Source organism: Eumetopias jubatus, unplaced genomic scaffold (assembly GCF_037043125.1).
Source record: "Eumetopias jubatus isolate StellerSeaLion01/CBP00866 unplaced genomic scaffold, mEumJub1_p1.0 scaffold_4, whole genome shotgun sequence".
NCBI classification, from domain to species: Eukaryota; Metazoa; Chordata; class Mammalia; order Carnivora; family Otariidae; genus Eumetopias; species Eumetopias jubatus.
Window position 1 is genome coordinate 122,930,973 of NW_028274810.1, and position 8,568 is coordinate 122,939,540.

General features: G+C 41.6%; 1 long non-coding RNA gene across 1 annotated transcript in view; it reads right to left on the bottom strand.

Moving 5' to 3' along the window:
- The window catches only part of LOC114211174 (uncharacterized), a 65,498-nt gene extending 64,909 nt beyond the window's left edge, over positions 1–589 (bottom strand). The window contains exon 1 of the long non-coding RNA XR_003609680.1: positions 487–589. This is a non-coding gene — a long non-coding RNA (uncharacterized LOC114211174). The remainder of the gene's footprint in view (positions 1–486) is intronic.
- Between the last annotated feature and the right edge of the window lie 7,979 nt (positions 590–8,568).

The following is an 8,568-nucleotide window of genomic DNA, read 5'->3' on the forward strand; positions in this document are numbered from 1 at the left end:
GGTAAGTGCTAAGGGTGATCTAGCCATGATGTATAGGATCCCTGAGACAGGAGGGACTGAGTCAGAGAAGTAGCTGAAAAGGGCAAACGTCTCTGAACTGATATTAAAATGTGCATCTCCTCCTTTTCCAAGGAGGAGACTGCTGGAGTCACAAGATCATAGAATCACTAACCTTGGAAAGAAAAGTGACCTGAAAGATCATTCAGCATCAATTTCTGCCCAGCGTACAAATTTCTCCTACCAACCTGTCTCTGCCTGGAGGCCTCGCATGATGGGGACCTCACTGGGATTACAGAATAGGTATTGGTATGGTAGAGAAATCAAAGGGTTTGGGGTCAGAGAGACCCGGACTCAAAATCCAGCCCTTACTAGCTCTATGACTCCAGACTGGCCATATAGCCTCTCGGAACCTCAGATTTCTTGCCAGGTAAGTGTCATCACATTACCCACCATATGGAGTTGTGGGTGGTGATTTTGACTACTTACCTCCTTGAGGCAGCCCATCCTATTATGGAACAAATGGAATTGATAGGAAGCTCATTGTTGGATTAAGATGAAATCTGCTTCCTGTGTACTTCGGATCCGTCAGTCCTGATTTTGTGCTTTGCATGGGAGAAAGAAAAAAGAAGCCTTTTTACTCCCCTATCTAAGAGTACTTCAGACTGGACTATGATAATAAAATACCAGTCCCCCTTTTCTATAGCTCTCCTCTCCCTGCTGTGGTCAATTCTCCTGGCTTATTGCATCCCTGACAAATCTTTATATTTTTCCAAATTCAACCATCTCAGCCCTCAGAGATTCAGACTACTGGCCCTCGCAGTATCTGCTTATTTCAACAAACAGGTTTTAAATTAAATCTTAGGAAACACAATTCACTTTCAATAGAATCGCATAAAATGGAAGCGTCAAAAGTTGGAGAAAGTATAACTGTTTGACAATTGAAGATTGAACCATGAGCTAGAGGAATTCAAACCAGCTCGCTGGATCACACAGTAGATGTTTCTGTTACAAAGAAAATGGTGTATAGGATCTCCCGCCTCTCCAAAATCAAATTCATTGTGTTCTGATAAGATGCCAAAAGGAATCCCATTTACAGATGTAAAATATTCAAACTGTAGGCTCTGTGGCTGAATGGTTCTATTGCTTTTGGTTCTCTTGTTCATCATCTTTAGCATTGCAAAACAAATAAAATGAGCCTTCTTTCCTAAGAGAATGACAAATTTCTTATCGATCCCCATATAACTCAAACTCTTCTGACCAATGGTGGACTAACAGTCCAATTATTTTAATGTATTTGCAAATTGAAAATAAAAATAATATGCATATACATATTACATCCATATCGTCAAATTCACTTTCTGTATATATTTACCAAACACATTTTGTAAGGGTGTGAAGGAGGGGAATCAGGCAGCACACCTTAATATTATTTTAAAAATTTAAGGGGAAATGTAGCAATTTGGAAATAACTGCAGACTTCAAAAATTCCCATTTTGCTATTTATGTACCATTTTTGTATATCCTAGCAAGTAAAAGAGTGAATGAATATCTTGTAATGAGATTTGGAGTCATGGAAGGGACCCACAATTGCCAATTACACTGTATTTTAATTCAGAGATGCTTCTTTCAAAATCCTATGTTGATCTGACATTTCCCTTGGAAAATAATGGAGGGAGAAAACATTTTTCAAAGCTCTTGGGGCAGTTATTCAGACACCAAAATGCTAAGCAGGCCTGCACACAGGGGGAAGAGGTCCTTTGTGAGTGTGACCCTGCTGTTTGGTAGAATTTTCAGAGTCAGCCTTACTGCAATGAAATATAGTTTATAACCATAATCAAGTGTTGTTTGGAAAGATCTTTTTGGATGTGAGAAAACATTTGTAGTGTGTGATGCCATCAAAGAAAGGAGCTGATGGCATAGGGGTCATTGATGAGTTCGGTAGCATTAAATAAAGACACAAGTCAGATATTTAATGGGAAAGAACAGATGTGAGAACCTCTGGAAGTAGAAGAGCTTTAACAGGCAAGTAGAAGGAAGAACTCCTGGGTGGAGACAAACAGTCTGGAAGGGCCTTCGCTCTGGAGCTAAGGCATTGTAGCAGAGCTGGCTAGAGGCCAGCCTTTACATCAGACTGTAGAGGACAATCTGCTAGCATCTAAAGCACTACTTTTACACCTATAAAATAGGATGATAGTAATACCTACCTCAACGGGAAACATTTAGAATAGGGCCCAGTACATGGGGAAAACACAATTATAAGTAGCTGTTAGTGTAGGGATAACAGTAAGTACCCCTTAAAGCCAGGCAAGGGCGTCCACATGAGTTAGAGTGTTCTCGTGATTTTGTAAAGACACTTCTGGTACCTACAGTGGGTCTTGGGCAAGCAGTGCCATCAGGCAGGTGCACCAAGCCGGACCTGGGTGCTGTTTCCCCCTTTAGAGATGCTCTCCAACTCTCATACTCACTCTTGCTGAATGTGTGTGGAGTTGACCAGATGCCCCATGGAGCTCCAGGAATTGTGTCTATTAAATTGCTCAGGAGGGGCACCTGGGTGGCTCAATCGGTTAAGCATCTGCCCTTGGCTCAGGTCATGATCCCAAAGTCCTGCGATCTAGCCACGCATCATCATTGGGCTCCCTGCTCAGCGGGGAGTCTGCTTCTCCCTCGCCCTCTGCCCCTCCCCCTGCTTATGCACTCTCTCTCTCTCTTTCTCCCTTTCTCTCTCTCTCTCTCTCACTTGCTCTCTCTCTCAAGTAAGTAAATAAAATCTTTAAAAACAAAAATTGCTCAAGAGCCTAATGGTTGAGCTGTGGTTCCAGGAGGGTGGCCTGGCAAGAGGATTGCTCTGAATGGCCAGTGTGATATTTCTTTTGTGGGAATCATCCAAGATTTAGCCAGCGAAATGGTACTAATATGTTGATTTGGGGTGACTCAAATTCTTTAGAAAGAGGTCCTGTAAAAAATATCTTCCAGAGCCCCTACACACCTTAGGGGCAGCCCCAGTAATAAGATGTTATTCTTAGCACTGATACCCTTTTTCTGTTCCCATTTAGGAAGAGGACTCACACAGTTCAGGAGAAACATAGCCATGCAACCCTAGATGATCCAGGATACTACAAAGACAAATAATTTCAAGCCCTTTAATTACTTCAAACCAGCAAACCACTGTAAATTACTGGGAGGGCGCCTGGGTGGCTCGGCTGGTTAAGCGACTGCCTTCGGCTCAGGTCATGATCCTGGAGTCTCGGGATCGAGTCCCGCATCGGGCTCCCTGCTCAGCAGGGAGTCTGCTTCTCCCTCTGACCCTCTCCCCGTCTCATGCTCTCTCTCTCTATATATATCTCATTCTCTCTCTCAAATAAATAAATAAATATTTTTTAAAAAAATAAATAAATAAATTACTGGGAGATGGAGGTGAGCTCCCTCCTAGAATCCCACTTCCCATATTGGAGAGCACTCCTAAACCCTGACTAACCCCAGAAGGTTTTAGATGCCTAGATAAGAATTTTAAAACTTACTACTAGTCAAAAGAAATAAAATTAAAATGATGATTCCATATGTTGCCTACCAGGAAAAAAAATCATTTTAAATAATAATTCCAAATATTGATCAAGATAAGGTGAAAGGCAGGGACCGATATTGCTGGTTGTAGTGTAAAATGGTTCAACCTTTGGGATGGCAATTGAGTAGTATGTGTGAAGAGAATTCAAATGCTTGTGCCCAGTTATAGCACTTCTGGGAATCTAGCCTGAGGAAATTATCATAAATATAGAAAAAGCTGTCAACTTTTCTCTACATAGCAGCTGGCCTCCATCTCCTCTATTTTCCTGTCTTGTAAGAACTTCTGGAGAACCAAGTAAAACATGAATTATACTTTAGGCTATTCCTGATGACAGATATAATGGATTTATTCATATTTTCTTATTAAAGCTAGCATTTATTGATTCTTTACTAAGTGCCAAACAGTGTGTGACATGTTTTATATAGGCTAATTCATTTAATACTCATCACAAAACAACCAAGTACATCACTTGGGATTCCTTCAACCTCAGGAAACAGAAATCCCAGCTCCACTGGCTTAAACCACAGGGAAGTTGTAACCGGAAGTCCAGAGGTAGGCAACTCCACAACTGATAAATTCAGGGGTGATCACATCATCCTCTCTGCCATCCTCAGGCAGCCTGAACTTTGTGGTCACAAGATGGTCACCACAGCTCCAAACCTCACATGTAAGACATAAGTATCTCACAGAAATGGCTCTATGTCACCTTGACCAGAAATGTATTCCATGTTCCAGAGCAATCAGCACAGAGAAACCTATGGTTGTGCAGAGTACGAATTACATAACAAAGTTGGATTTGGGTTAGAAAGCACCAAAGGGCAGATGGACATTGGGTAGCAGCCAACAATCTCAGCTAGGAGTGAGATATTTATTTTATCTATGTAGCAGGAAAGGAAGCTAAAGTCTGGGGAGGTTAAGCAACTTGCCAGAGGTCACTCAGTCCGTGAGTGGAAGGGCTAGGATTGGAACCCAGTTCTACCTATCTAGAGTCCATAATTAGCACTGTGATGCATTCCTTTTCCACATATGTGTATACAAATATACAAAAAGTTCTGCATTAGTCAGGGCTCTCTAGAGAAATAAAACCAATAGGATATATATATACGTGAGTGTGTACGTGTGTGTGTGTATACACCATATATGTGTATATCATATACATATATATACATATATAGCATATACATGTGTATCCTATACATATATGATTTATTATAAGGAGTTGGCTCACATGATTATGGACCCTAAGGAGTCCCATGATCTGCTGTCTATAACCTGGAGACCCAGCAGGACCTGTGGTATAGTTCCCATCTAAGTCTGAAGGCCTGGGAACCAGGAAAGCTGATGGTGTGTGTCCCAGTCCTAATGCAAGAGAAGACTGATGTAGCAGCTCAAAAACAGGTAGAGGGAGCAAATTCTCCTTTTTTTTTTTTTTATTCAGGTCTATGTTGGGTGGATGGGGTCCACCCCATAGTGGGGAGAGCAATCTGCTTCATTCAGTCTATCAGTTCAAATGTTAATTTCATCTAGAAACACCCTCATGGATACACCCAGAATAATGTTTAACCAAATATCTGCTCATGCCATGGCCCAGTCAAGCTGACACATGAAACCATCACAGTTTCTCAATGGAGATTGTTTGTTCTCTTACTGTGCTCATTCCTATGTACTTCTTTCATGCCAGCAAATAAGAAGCACCTGGTCAGCCATGGTATTAAAGAGGCATGAAGTACAGGTCTGTGATTCCTGAGATTAAGAATTCCTCAAATCAGTGAGATCATATGATACACGTCTTTCTCTGATTGACTTATTTCACTCAGCATAATACCCTCCAGTTCCATCCACGTCGTTGTAAATGGCAAGATTCATTCCTTTTGATGGCTGCATAATATTCCACTGTACCTCTGAAACAACTAATACATTATATGTTAAAAAAAAAGAAGATAGTAGGAAGGGAAAAATGAAGGGGGGGGAAATCAGAGGGGGAGACGAACCATGAGAGACTATGGACTCTGAGAAACAAACTGAGGGTTCTAGAGGGGAGGGAGTTGGGGGGATGGGTTAGCCTGGTGATGGGTATTAAAGGGAACATGTACCGAATGGAGCACTGGGTGTTATACACAAACTATGAATCATGGAACACTACATCAAAAACTAATGATGTAATGTACGGTGATTAACATAACATAATAAAATTTAAAAAAGGGCATGAAGAAGAAAATTAAGTTACTTCCTCTTTGCTCTTGATTGGGAAATGCTACACAAGCTGGGCAAGGATCCTCATTTCATTCATTTTCTCATTTATTCATTCAACCAGCATGTAATGGAAAGAATGGAGGTTTGGCCTTCACCACGTGTAGGTTTCAATTCCAATTAAATCTTGGCTATACAAGTTCCTCGTAAAATAAGAAATGGAATACAAGTGATAGTGATTGTCAATAGTACCAGTAGAAACAGAAATAATAGCAGTTTGACAAAGACAAATACTAATAAGGTAGGGTTCCCAGCCCTTTCTTCTCCTGGCAACTAAAAAGACTTTTCTATTGCCCATTTAGCTCCTTCTCATCCCCTGCCCTCTTCTATCTTTGCCTTCTGGGCATTTGTTTGTTTTAATACAGAATAGGAAGGATGGGGAGAAAGGACTCAAAGAAACCAAGGAAGACACAAGAGAAAGGAAGTCCAAAGCCACCTGATCAGAAGCAGACAAAGAAAAGGATTTGAGGAGGCAGGTGTTAGGGGTCAGCTGTGGGGAACGAGAGGATGAGAAGCTCTTAAGATTCTCTCTTTCACTTTCCCTCTGTGAACGAGAGGAAGGGAGGACATGGCTCTGCATTTTGAGACAGATTTTCATTCATGATCTTCAAGGGATATAGGTAACTCTTATAAGTGCTTTGTAAATACTTTTCTTTACTGAAGTATGTTTCTTTGAATGTGGCAGTGTATGTGAGAGTGTATGTGTATGTGTATGTGAGAAACTATGTAGGGCCCTGGGATTTGAGTAATACTAAGAGTAATGGTAATAGTAATACTAATCATGGTGGGCAGTGGCAACCACCGGGGCAGAAACAGTAGAGGTATGGAGAATTGGGCAAGCCACTTTCACTCTTGAGACTTTAGGCTCCTCATTTGCAAAATGGGGGGATTAGAAACATTAGAAACTACTTCTGAGCTCTAATATTCTGTGTGTTTCTATCCATATCTACTAAGTACCCAGTCCTGAGTTAAGTGCTAAGGGAGAGACACAGGAAATATAACAGATGATTCCAGCCCTCCAGGACTTGACGGAGAGGAGGGCCTTCTTGCTATTCCTTCATATTCATAACTTAGCCCTGCCTCAGGGCCTTTGCGCTTGCTCTTTCTTCTTCCTAGAATGTTCTTGCCCCAGATAGTCACATCAGCCCCTCCCTCACCTCATCCGGGTTTTTGCCTAAAGACTCCTTCCCAGTGAGTTCTTCCCTGATCACCTTACTTAAAATTACAATACTTTATGAATCTGGGAGGAATACAAGCATTTAGCTCATGGCAATATTTAAGGTTTCAAAAAAAGAAGAGGAAAAGAAAAGAATGCTTATCACCTACTGTGTGACAGGAGAATCTCAAGAGAGCTGGGGTGATTAGTTTCTAGTCATGAGGCCGGATTACAAGGCTTTTTTGGTAAAATTTAGTTTTATGGCTTATTTTATAATTAACAGTTCATAAAAGTAATAACACTTACCAAAAAAAAGGTGCAACTCCTTTCTATCTATCTGCTTTCCCCGTTTAATTCTCTACTACACTTGTCATCACCTAACATGTTACACAACATATTTATTTGTCCAACATCTGTTATTCCACATAAGAATTTATGCTGCATTAAGACAGGATTTTTTTTTCTGTCTTCTGCACTGCTATATCCCCAGCAACTAGAACAGTGCCTGGCATGTGGTAGAGGCTTAATAAATATTTCCTGAGTAGATGAATAAGAGACATGACATGACTTGGTCAAAAAACCAATCAGCCTGCATTTTTTTGAGAGAGAGAAAGAGGGAAAGAGAGAGAGAGCAGAGGGAGGGCAGAGGGAAAGGGAAAGAGAGAATCTTAAGCAGTCTCCACACTCGGCATGAAGGCGACATGGGGCTTGATCTCAGGACCCCAATATCATGACCCGAACCAAAATCAAGAGTCAGACACTTAACCAACTGAGCCATGCAGGTGCCCCATCAGCCTGCATTTAATACATGTAAGAAGGAGAAATAAAAGCACTGAAGAAATTCAGAGAAGGAAAGGAGGCACATGAGCCAGAACACTTAGGAAAGGCTCATAGGGCCAGGGCAACAGGGCTGTGCATGGAGAGATGACTGGCATTAACAATGGGGAGATAAGAGGGGAGGACTTTTCGGATTTTACAGGGAGTGGCAGGGTGGGAAGAAGGAATGTGGAAAGGAGACAGAAAGACAACATTGAAAAAGCCCATGGCCTCCACATGCTATGTTCTGGGATAATCAAAAAGGAGAGTCTACCTGGAATGGAAGAAAGGACCACTTTAGCAAGTAGAGGGAGGTCAGGACAGGGGAGCAGTTGGAGACAGTCCCAGGAAGGTCAAAGACGCCCAGACACACCATGTGCCATGCCCAAATTTCCCATATATTCTAGAGGCTGAGATGATGGACAGCTCGGCATGCTGGTATTGAACACTCACTGGTGACAACATTGAAGCTAACCACTGGAAAAGAGAAAGGGTTAAAATAAAGTACCTGTGATCTCCTCCAGGAGAAATTATAATGCTAATGTCAGTAATAGCTACCTTATCTCATGAACATGGCACGTCACATGTGATACAGGTTCTCCAACTTGTCTGATTACCTAATCCTGCATAACACACTACCACAAAACTTAGTGGCTTAAAATAACCATTTTATGTTTTTACAGTTTTGTGTGCCAGAAATTGGGGTGGGGAGTGGGGCTCAGCTGGGAGGTTCATCTCAGATTCCATGCCACAAGCTGGGGTGACTGATGCTAAGGGATTCACT